Here is a 12,789-nt window from a genome sequence, read left to right as displayed (position 1 = left end):
TCTGCATGAAACAGAGGAAAGAGCTGGAAAGATGCCTGGACTTGGAGCCAGGGAATCTGGGTTTAAAAATCCTGGTACTTTAGTTACCTGAGGTAGGGATTGGACTGATGACCTCTAAGCCCCTTTCAGTTCCAATTCAGAGCCTAGTTTTACAGCTGAAAGGAAGAGGCCACGGAGTCCAACCACCTCATTTTAGATGAAGAAACTGCAGTCAAAGAGACTTCCTTGTCCAGGAACTAGAGAGGTAGTAAATGTCAGAGTCAGGATAAAAACAAGTCTTCTTGACGCCAAGTCCAGTACTCTCTCCACTGTGTCATGTAACTGCTACTATGTTCTTTGAGTATACTAGAATGGGAATGGCAGGGAAAATCCAGAATTGATGTCTGCTGATCTGGACTTGGCAGTAGGAAAACAAACCTGTTTGAAGCCTGCCTCATACACTGAGCTGTTTGACCCTGGGTAAATTGTGTAACTTCTCTGGACATCAGTTAACCTAAAATCTAAGATCCTTAACAGCCGTAAATCTGTTATCTTGATTTCCTCCTATATGTATATATGTGTGTATATATATATATATATATATATATATGCTGATATACCCATAAGTTGCCTCGCCCAATAGCTAAACGGCATTTATATAATGTCTTAGTTTGCAAAGTACTTTGCATTTGCTAGCTTATTTAATCCTGACAACAACCCTATGAGGTAGACACCATTATTAACCCCAAATTAAAGATGAGGAAACTGAGGCTGGGAGAGACTTTAGTGACTAGCCTGGTCTCCCTACTCCTTTAAGTGCCTGGTGCAGTCAAACTCGGGTCATCAGCACACTGCCCACAACGCCACCTAGGGGCCAATAGAAGGTAAGGTCTTTAAAGCAGGGAGAGTTCTAATTTTGTCGTTATATCCCCAATTCCTGGCATACAGTAGGTGTTTAAGGACAAAAACCAACCAAGTAGGTGTTTAATAAATGCTTTTAATAAATGATTTATTATGTGATCTTGGATGTCTTATTTCCTTATTTTCTGGCATAATTTCATAGGACTGTTGCAAGGAAAACATTTTTGTAACCCTCAAATTCACTTACCTGTGTGAATTATTAGCATTAAGTAGATGCAGAAACGTTGCAAGGGCCAAGTTAAAGTAAGGACATTTCAATACAATAATATTCTTCCAATTGGGTAAAGCCTATTTCTGTGCTGTCCAGATAAGTGAGTCCTAACTCTCTAGTTGACAGTAGACTCAATCATTATTCTCTCTAATCCCAGCCTACTTTCAGACCTGCCTTACCTCAACATGATCCTTCCCCCTTTTCTACCACTTGCTCTGGGAACAATAATCAAATCAATATTGTTATTGACTGAAATTGACTGTCCTATGTCTCCACTCATCTGTGTAACTTCCCAGACCAAAATTTCTTTTTTTGTCCACTACTCTCATATATGTTTTCTCCCTTTTTGTTCAGTTGTTTCAGTCACATCCAACCCATTTGGGGTTTTCTTGGCAAAGATACTGGAGTGGTTTACCATTTCCTTCTCCAGGTCATTTGACAGATAAAAAAACTGAGATAGAAAGGATTAAGTGATTTGCCCAGGGTCACACAGCTAGTAAGTGTCTGAAACTAAATTTGAACTCAGCCTGAATCCAAGGCTGGCACTCTATTCACTACACCACCTAACTTCCTATTTCTCCCCTTTATTAGAATATAAGTTCTTCAAAGGCAAGAACTGTCTGGCTTTTGTATTTTCACCCCCTAGCACTCACTTCAGTGCCTGGTATGTAGTAAATCCTTAATAAATGCTTTTTCTTACACTCATTGATTAGAGATGCAAAACCAAAAGGGCATTTTTCCTCTTCCTTGAAAATAACCCTCCATTTCTAGTATCTGAGTCTTTTCACTGGCTGTACCCCATGCTTGGCATGTTGTCCCTCCTCATCTCTGCCTACTGGCTTCCCTGGCTTCCTTCAAGAGAGACCCAAGATAAATACATGCTATCCATTATAGAGAAGTAATGGATTTGGAATGCAGAATTGAACACAGATAATTTTGTGTATTGTCATTAGGGAGATTTTCTTGACTGTCCATATTTGTTACCTTGTTTTTTATTTTATCTTTAATGGAGTGGGAGTGGGAGCGAAAGAAAATAGATTGTGTTGATTTTTTTTAATAGGAAAGGGGTACTAAAGATGTGAAATGCTGCCTGCACTTTTAGATGAGTTCATTGTATTGTTAGTTTTAATTTCCATTTTATTTTGTTACCAAAGACCTCTCTTGAAATGGAAGCAATTTATAAATTTATGTAATATAATAATAAAACATATTAATAAAACTTTGCAACCAAAAAGAGACAGTTCAGATCCCATCCTTTGCAGGAGACCTGTCCAGGTCCTCTATCTCTTGTACTTCTGTGTATAACTTGTATGTACGTAGTTTGCATGTTTTTTCTCTCATTAGAATATGATCTTACAGGCAGGCACAATATTTTTTTTTGCCTTTTTCTTTTTTGGTATAGTCATCACTTAACACAATACTTAGGACACTATAAACCGTAAGTATTTAATAAATGCTTGTTGATCAGCTTGTAAATTGCTATTTAAAAATTTTAGAAATCTCTACACCAAAGAGGAGAGGTTTTGTTTTCATGCTTTCTTATTTGATCTCCCTTGATGAGATTCCTACCCCCCAACTTAACTGCTTTGGTCATTGATACTTGAACATTCCCAGTCAACTTCAGTGACACTTTTGACTCCTTCATCAATTAAATTCAACTAATTAAGCATTTATTAAGCAAGGCACTGTGTTAGGTTGGGGACATCGATGAAAAGAACTATCTTGTTTGCAGATAAGCCAATTCTAGACAGAGGAGAGACTCGATCTACCTTGCTGTGGAGGTAACAGATTTCTTATATGCTCTCTATATCAACTAGGAGTGGCCTAGACTGTGGCAAATTTGAATAGGATGTGCCAAATAGTCTGTCCTTTCAAGAAGCTCATGGTTATATTGTCTAGAGACAATATGAAAACAAAAATAATTAAGTACATATAACATATGTGCAGAGTAATTAATCAACAAGTAATTACGTGCCTACTATGTTCTAGGTGAGGCACTAGGGGAATGAATACAAACAATGAAAGGTAGTCTCAGAGGGGAAAGCACTAGCTGTTGACAAAACTGGGAAAGGCCTCCTAGAGGACGGGAGATTTGAGCTGGGTCTTGAAGGAAAGCAGGTATTCTAAGAGGCAAAATTGTGAAGAACATTCCAGGTATGCGGAACAGCCAGAGCAAAAGCACATGTGAGGAACATCAAATAAGCCAGTATTACTGGGTCAAAGTGTGGATGGAGGGGAGGAAACACAGGTGGAAAGGTAGGAAGATTGTAAAAAGCTCAAATTGTCGACCAATGAATGTTAGACTTAATCTGGAAGTTAATAGGAAGTCACCAGAGTTTATTGAGTATATATATTATATTTTTAAATCACTTTATCAGCAAACAGAAGATGGTTTGAAGTCAAGACAGATGACGCAAGGAGATCAATTGAAAGACTATTGCAATAGTCCATGTGAAAGTTGATGTAGACCTTGACCAGCCTGGTGGCTCTGTGACTGGAGAAAAGGGGACACAAAAATATTGTGAAGATAGAGATGAAAAGAATTGACAATACATTAACTATTCCACGGGCAAAAGGAGAAAAATAATTAATAAATATACACGGGGAAAAAAGCAGACATCATTTCTCTGTTCCCAGTGCCCTCTGTAACTCCTGCACCAAAATTAACAAAATTCCTTTCACTTTAAACTTCGGCCCTCTAGCCCCTCCCATTTTCTTTCTTTCGCCAAGACCTTCCTGCCCAGCCATCCCTTCTAGTGCCGGTTGCGTTTTCTCTCAAAACCCAACCTCAACCCAATGATCCCAATGGAGGAGACAAAATACTCCTAACTCACTATCATCGCCTCTAGACTTTTCCTCTAACACTATTACTCAGCATCTTCTCTTTTGAGGTTCATGCTATCTAAACTTATTGCCCAATTCTGATCCTGGTTGTCCTTATCTCCCAATCCCCAAGACATTTTTTCTCCTTTTCCTATGAATTAATAGCCTCACAGTTTTTTTCCCCACTCTACTTCTGCCCTCCTACTAGGAAACTTCAACATATCCTAATCTCCCTCATCCTCCATCTCCTCAAATTCTGCAACCTACTCCTCCCTTCCACTTCACCTTTCACAACTGAAGCCATAAATTTCATCCTTCTGTCACCCTCTAGCATTTAACTTCCATATTCAAGAACTCTAAACTTCATTTGTCCAGTCGTAATTGTTTACCTTTCTGTCTCTCATTCTGTCTTTCATCCTCACCGAAACCTCTAACCCCTCAACCTGAACTTTCCCGGGACCTTATCCCTCTTCTAGTTACATTCTCCTCCTTTCCTATACTTGACCCATTAGTGAACCTGTGCCGGCCGCGCCGTGCACTCTCCTCCTATAAGGAGCAGGCTGCCAGAGTCATACTTCCCAGTCCTCGGTGCCCACCCGGATGAACACAGAGATGAGCCGATCAGGAGGTGCAAACACTCGAGCTTTATTCAGAGGCCATCACAGCAAGGCCAAGCAGGAAGGCCAGAGCAAGAGAGCAGGAGCAAGAGAGAGCGAGCCCCGATCCCTACTCTTCCTTAAGTACCTACTTAGCCCCTCCTCCTCAGCCCGCCTACTAGTCATTGATTGTAGGACAAAGGGACAGTACGTGACACAGGAAGTCAGGCCCAGATACCGGGAGGAGGCATCTGGGGTCAGTGCTACATAAAGGGAAAGTATGTGACCCAGGAAGTCAGGAAGGAGACGTCTGGGGTTGATGTTGCACCTAGGGAGAGGACTAGACAAAGGGAACTCGTTCTCTGCCATCCCACTCCCACGTGGCACAGCCCCCTGCCTCAGGAGTATGTGCTCCGGCTACTTCCTTGTATCCTGTTCCTTCCCCAGCTTATCACAGCTCCACATAGCACTGCCCACTGCCTCGGGAGCGTGAGCTCTGGTTACTTCCTAATATCTTGTTCCTACCCCATCTTGCCACAACCTCCACATGGCAGTAGTCAACATCAGACAATCCCTCACATGAACCTATTAAAATCTATACATTGCTTGCCAAATTACAATTCTGGATTATTCTAACCATCAATCTCCTTCACTTTTACTTGTTCTACTAATTGAACTTGAAGGAAGTCACAAAACTGCATTGACTGTGTCTGACAAAATTTTGTTTTCTAATCTCAAATGGGCCCTTGCTTCGGGAAGACAAATTTTCTATTCCTCCTTGATTTAGATGCCCTCACAATCACCAAAGTAGTTGTTCAACTAAGAGAGAGTCCCAGATATCACCCAAGAGGAAAATTCCCCAAAGTCTCTAGTGTAATAAACAGGTAACAGGGACATGATAGAGGTTGTCAGCTTCTCTACCTATTGGCTTTTTCCCAGAGTCTTTCTCTTCCATTCCAGACCTGAAGAGTGTTTGGTTTGGAATGATGCATTCTCTCTCTCTCTCTCTCATATTCTCTCCTCTCTCCTCTCTCTCTCTCTCTCTCTCTCTCTCTCTCTCTCTCTCTCTCTCTCTCTCTCTCTCTCTCTCTCTCTCTCTCTCTCCCTCTCTCATCTCTTTCTCTCTCCAAGCTGGAAGGCAGAAGACCAGATCTGTCTTCTCTCCAGCTCTCACCAACTCCAACCCTGTCACACAAGTGTGGGACATCAAGACATTTAGTAATCAATCTCCACAAAAATCAGGACACACACACACACACCTTTTCCTCTTTAATCTTTTTTTTTTTTTTTTTTTGCAGGGGATATAGGCCTACTAATGGTGTTGCTGGGTCAAAAGGTATATACATCTAGGTAACTTTATGGGCATAGTTCCAAAATGGTTAGACCAATTTACAGCTCCACCAATATCACACCTGTTTTTCCAAAGCTTCTCCAACATTTTTTGTTTTCATGTTTTGTCATCTCTACCAATCTGATAGGTGTGAGGTAGAGCCTCAAAGTTGCTTTAATTTGGACATCTAATTTTTATACATATTACTCACCTCTGCACATTTTACAATACAGCCATGTTGGACCACTTGTTCCTCACAAACCACACTTTCTCTATGCCTTTGTCCGGAATGCTCTCCCTTCCTAGCTCCATCTTTCAGAATGCTTGATTTCCTTCAAGACTCAGCTTAAGTAACACCTTTTATAGAAAGCAGCAAGCTGCCATATGGATAGAGAGCTCTGAACTTAGAATCATGAAAACCCAAGTTTGAGTCCAACCTCAGACATTTACTAGCTATGTGACACTGGGCAAATGACTTAACCTCTCTCAGTCTTAGTTTAGTTTCCTCATCTGTAAAAATGCCTACCTTACAGGGTTGTTTTAGTAATCAAATAAGAGATTTGTAAAACTTTGCAAATCTTAAATTGCTATATAAATACTAGCTATTATTCCATTAGAATATAAGCTCTTTGAGGGAAGAGACTATAGTTTTGTTTTTTTTAACCTCATTTTTATCTGTAGCTCTTAGCATAATGCCTGACACATAGGTAGTTCTTAATATATACTTGTTGACAGTGACCTTTAGTGAACTCTAGGTGCTAGTGCCTTCTCAAAGTTTAGCTTCCATGTGATATCTGGAGAATAAAATTAAGAGGTGAGAGAGGATTATACTGGGAGAAGGAGAAGGGGAGAAGTAGAATGGAGTAAATTATCTCACATAAAACAGACAAGAAAAAGCTTTTACAGTGGAGGGGGAATGGGAGAAGGTGAGAGGGAATGAGTGAATCTTATTGTCATCCAATTTGGCTTAAGGAGGGAATAACATACACACTCAATTGGGTATGAAATCTATCTTACCCTATAGGAAAATAGGGGGACAAGAGAGTAGGAGAATGATAGAGGGGAGGGCAGATTGGGGGAGGGGGTAATCAGAAGCAAACACTTCTGAGGAGGGACAGGGTTAAAAGAGAGAATAGAATAAATGGGGGGCAGGATAGGATTAAGGGAAATATACTTAGTTTTTCACAACATGACTACTATGGAAGTATTTGGCATGACTACACATGTATGATCTGTATCAAGTTGCTTGCCTTCTCAATGAGGGTAGTTGGGGAGGGAGTAAAGGAGAAAATTTGGAACCCAAAGTGTTAAAAACAAATGTCAAAAAAACAATTGTTTTCACATGCAACTGGGAAATAAGATATACAAGCAATGGGGGTATAGAAATCTATCCTGCCTTACAGTAAAATTAAAGTGGCAGGACATAAGAGAAGTGGGGGAGAGATAGAAGGGATGGCAGATTAGGGGAAGGGGTATTCAGAATGCATGCTATCTTGGGGTGGGGGGAGGGATGAGATGGGTAGAAAATTTGGAACTCAAAATCTTGTGGAAGTGAATGTTGAAAACTAAAAATAAATAAATTAATAAAAAAAAGTTTAACTTCCTTTTACTCTGTTTTTGTATTTTTATGTAATTGTTGTTGCCATTACTAAAATGTAAACTTCTTGAGGGCATGTATTATTTTTGCTTTTTTATGTCTTTCAGTGCTTAACACATTCCCTGGGCACATATTAAACAATGTATAAATGCTTGTTAGTTGATTCATTTCTAACAGATACAGACCATTGGATTTGTCAAATATAACCAAAAGTGGATTGTTTTTTAATGAAATCAATAAAATTATGAAAATACAAAAGTAGAATCAAAAGCCATTCCATCAGTGACATCCTCAGGAGCTCAGTCAATATTTCAACAAAGAAGCATTGCCTCAGAATCTTTCTCTATCTGAACCCCATTTTATCTCCTGAGAACCTCTCTATCTCTTGTTTGGTCATGAACCCTTCCCCTATCCGTATATCTCATAGGTAATTTCTTCCATGCTCCTCTGATTTACTTATGATGTCACCCTTTATGTCTAAATCACGTACCCATTTGGAACTTACCTTAGTGGATGGTGTAAGATGTTGGTCTACAGCTAGCTTCTGCCAGAGACTTTCCAGTTTTTGCTAAATAGTGAGCCCTTGCCCCAGTAGCTGGGTCTTTGCAACCCCTCATTTTACAGACAAGGAAACAGCACAAAGAGGTTAAGTAATTTACCTGGGGTCACACTCCATTACCTACCTGAGAGGAGCCTTGAATCCAGCTTTTCCAGTTTTCATAGTCACCTCTGTACATTTACGCTGTATATAACTTGTTTATATAAAGTTGTTAGCATGTTGTCTCTCCCATTAGACTATGAGCTCCTAGAGAGCAGGGACTATCTTTTGCCTTTATTCATATCCCCAGCACTTAGCACAGTGCCTGGCATGTAGTAGGTGCTTAACAAATATTTATTGACTGATTGACATTTTACCATATTGCCTTTCTATATGTGTTGTCCATGCCTTGCAAGAATAAAAGTAGTGTCAAAATCATCCTACTCTAGTTTAGCCTTGATGCCTTGACTAGACGAGAATATATCTTAATCAATTAATTGCTCATAGGCTTTAGGCTAAGTGCTTAAAGGCCTTAATATTGGAATGATGTTGCATAATTATGTTCAGAGAGACTGAGGAAACTTGAGAATGAAGAAATTGAGACTCAGAGAATTTATGTGAATTTTCCAAAGTCAAAATCCAAGTCCTTTGACACCGATTCTATTAAGTTCCATATATTACCTCAAGATATGAAGAAATCACAACTTGTCCAAGATTTGACCTGCTTTCAGTTTCCAACAAATTTCACAACAAATTTTTTAGCCTGTGATTAAAGCTAAGTTTATCTTAAAAAAAAAAAAACAAAGTGAAGCAATCCTGTATTTTTTTGGGGGGGGAGTGGGCGGGGAGAGGAGTGGAAGTATGACCCATTGCTGAAATATAAATATTTTGAACACACTGATCTGGTATAAGCCAGATAGAAGTTCCTAGCTTGCTATGATCTCTTAACAGCAGAGCATTAAGTCAGTTTCATGCTTTGTAAACAATGATCTATCAGTAGTGGCTTGTACGACCTTGATGCTGCTATCAAAGCAAGTGCAAATGTACTAACATTCAACACCTGCAATTTGACCCTACCCAAATTTTTTTTAAATTTCTTTTCAATTAACATAAATTTATATTCTCCTCAGTTTCCCTTCCCTCCCCCCTCCCCCCTCCCCACCCCAGTGAAAGAAGAAATAAGAAAAACAAAACCCTGGTAACAAGTATGTACAGTTAAGAAAAGCAATTTGCCACATTGGCCATGTCCAAAAAATATATGTCTCAGTTTTCACCCACAGTCCTCCATGTTTCTACCAGGAAGTAGGTAGCATGCTTCATCAACATTCCAAAGGTGATTAGTCACTTTGCCAATCAAAGTTCTTAAATCTTTCAAAGTTGATTGTTTTCACATATTGTTATTTTATAAATTATTCTCTTGGCTCTGCTCATTTCTCTCTGGAACAGTTCATACAAGTCTTCTCTGGTTTCTCTGAAGCCGTTCCATTTATCATGTCTTATAGCACAATAATATTCCATACATATACCATAGCTTATTTAGGCATTTACCAATTGGTGGACACAACCTTTGATTACAGTTCTTTGCTACATCAACAAGCTGATTATATATTTATAAATTTATATATGTATATGTGTGTATATGTACATTGTGTGTGTGTGTGTGTGTGTGTGTGTGTGTGTGTGTGTGTGTGTGTAAGTCCTTTCTCTTTTTCTTTTTCTTTGCTCTCTTTGGTATATAGGCCAAGTTGTCTCTCTAAACTTTCTAACTTTACCTTTTTAGGGAAGTTACTTCCCCATTCAGGGCTTCATTTTCCATATTTATAAAATGAGGGTTTTGAACAGATATTTTATGAGTTCTCTTCCAGCTCTGATTCAGTAATCTATGATCTAAAGATCTTTCAAGCACATGTTGTTTTAAGGAAGCAACTATGATAATATCTGATTGCTATTGTTGTTATTCAGTCATTTTGCAGTCATGTCTTACTCTTCATGATGCTCATTTGGGGTTTTCTTGGCAAAGATACTGGGGTGATTTGCCATTTCCTTCTCCAGCTCATTTTATAGATGAGGAAACTGAGGCAAACAGGTTTAAATGACTGGCCCAGGACCACACAGCTAGTAGGTATCTGAGGCCAGATTTGAACTTAGGAAGATTAGTCTTCTGGACTCCAGGCCTTGTGTTCCATCCACTATGCCACCTAGCTGCCCTAATATCTGCTTACAGATACATTTTAAAATGGTCAGGGTTGAGCACCTTAGTTGAGATACTAATGCATCTCACATAAGAAAGAACCCCAAGATCTGAAACAATTTTATAAAGAAATTTCTTAGGTCTTTTGGTAGGATACAGCAAACCAGAAACGATGTGGCTCCCTCCAGTCTAGCCTCTGGGAGGTTTACATTATGTATGCCCAGACAGGGCATCTTGAAAACCAAGGTAAATTGAGATGGATATTAGTAAATATAAATAATCAATACAATCTGGGCAAAGCCAAAACACAAGCTCGGGTGGACTTAAAATAAGACTTGGGTGAGTGGACCCAAAACATAAATGTTTTGAGTAAATGCAGGACCAGGGGAACCCCAAATTCCTTGTCACCATCTCTGTCATTCCTGAGAATTACTGAAATCAGGGTTACATTTGGGTTCAAACAATTTCTAATCACATGAAGTTAAATTTAAATAGTATAACAATTAATAAGTTTTCTGAACAATATAATAAAGCATTTTCCACACTAGCTCTCAACTCCCTATAAATATCATTTACATTAGTAATATGCAAGTAGGAGCCCAATTCCTGTGAAAAAGAGAAAGCATGTCAACATAAGCCTCTTTCTTTTTTTCTTTTTTTAACTCATATAATTAAGTAGAAAATGTCAGTCCGAGGAGGAATCAAAATAAAAGCAGGAATGCAATGCTCACATTCAAGTCCTCCTGCTATACAATGATGTTATATCTCTTAACATTTCAGATAAAGACAGATGTAAATAATCTATCATCTCTATTAACACCTTAAGTCATGAAATTGTACCGTACCTTCTAGAAAGAGTCTCTCTACTGTTGTTTTTTTTTCTCCCCAGCAGAAATCTAATTTAGGTTTGCAAACTAGATGGCACAAGCCTTTGAAATTAAAACCCAAATCCAGTTAAGACAGTAGAGTAACTTTGCTTTGTTGATATTCATAAATTCAGAGATACATCTAAGCAATTAATTCTGGGTGATTTATGTGAGGCAGAAAGAAGCTGATTACCAAGAGCAGAGCTGCTGGAGGGGCCATAAACCCAAGCCTGTCATTAATCCCCAGACATGTTCTAAATCAAGGTTATTACTCTCTTAATGAATTATGCATCTCTATTTTAAAGAGCATAGTATTGACTAGGTCCAGTTTTTGACCTAATATTTGCTATTTGGTTAGATTATTTATATAATAAAGAATTCCTTTGAAAAGTGACAGAAATGGATTCCTAGGTAACAAAAATGTTTCTTGCCCCTTCTTAATTTGTATAAGCATATAGGTGATTTTCTTTATTATAAACCTGGATAAGAAAACTGGGGTGTGAAATAAATAATGAAACAAAGTTCTTGATTGGATCCTTGTATTCTTCTTTGAAGCCATGGAATTCTGCACCAAAAGCATGTGATCTAGCCAGCAGGTTTCCCGTAAGTTTTGTTTTGTTTTGTTTTTTAATTACTGTTTTAAGAGTGCTATAGTAATTTCTTATACAGTTATGTACTGCAGCAGTGCAGTAGTTAAAAATCATTCTTATGTTTTTAAAGTACTTCATCCTACTTGGGTGATTTCATTTGTTTCTTCCATGTCCTACTTAATTTAGTAATAAATCACGTGCTGTAGGATAGCATGGCCATCTGATTTTGTTGTTGTTAAAATTTTGTATTTCTCAGCACGTTGCTAGAATTGCATCTTCTCAGGCCTTCAAAACCAGAGCCAAAAACCCAACCAACAGCCAGGTTCTCTGTGGTTTATAAGCAAGTTAAAAGGAACTATCTGAAATAAGTATCACAGGGGTGGAAATATCTCCAGCCTGACATATCCTTCTGGCCTTCAGCTGAAATTCAGCTGGTTCAAGGGACAGCTACCAAGAACTGGTATTTATACCTTCTTGCAAAAAAAAAAAGTAATATGGCTTCACTGGTTTTTAGTAGCAGTACTCCACAAGGCCACAAGTTAGGGATATTACTCCATGAAAGCAGATGACCTTTTTCTTTGCAAAATAGACATGATATTCAATTTCCAGAGAAGGAAATTAGATTTCTTGTTGTTGTTGTTGAAAATGAAGGAAAGCTTTTGTAAAACATCTGTGCTAAAGAATATAACCAACGGTCACAGACCTGCAAGAATGTCACAAAGGCCAGAAAAAAACTTAAACTTATGAAAAAATGTTCATGTCATTTTTTCACCTTCCCCTCCCCCCCTTTTTAATCATGAAATATTCTCCCTGGGTCAATCCCCCAAGTCTTCTGGATGTCAGTTACCCTCAAGGATTCTATATCTTTTCTTGTTTTTGTTTTTTTGTTGTTGTTTGGTGAGGCAATCAGGTTTAAGTGACTTGCCCAGGGTCACACAGCTAGTGTCAAATGTCTGAGGAAGGATTTGAACTCATGTCCTCCTGAATCCAGGGCTGGTACTCTATCCACTGTGCCACCTAGCTGCCCCTCTATCTCTTTTCTTGAGTTAGGATATAAGTGTTCTTTCCAAGCACCAAATTCCTACAGATTATACCCACTGCAAGGTCCCCATCTTCTTTTATAGAATATCTCTCTCCTCTCATAGGA

This window comes from Vombatus ursinus, unplaced genomic scaffold (genome assembly GCF_900497805.2).
Source record: "Vombatus ursinus unplaced genomic scaffold, bare-nosed wombat genome assembly UNPS02014787.1, whole genome shotgun sequence".
Classification (NCBI taxonomy): Eukaryota; Metazoa; Chordata; class Mammalia; order Diprotodontia; family Vombatidae; genus Vombatus; species Vombatus ursinus.
This window is presented reverse-complemented; position numbering follows the sequence as displayed.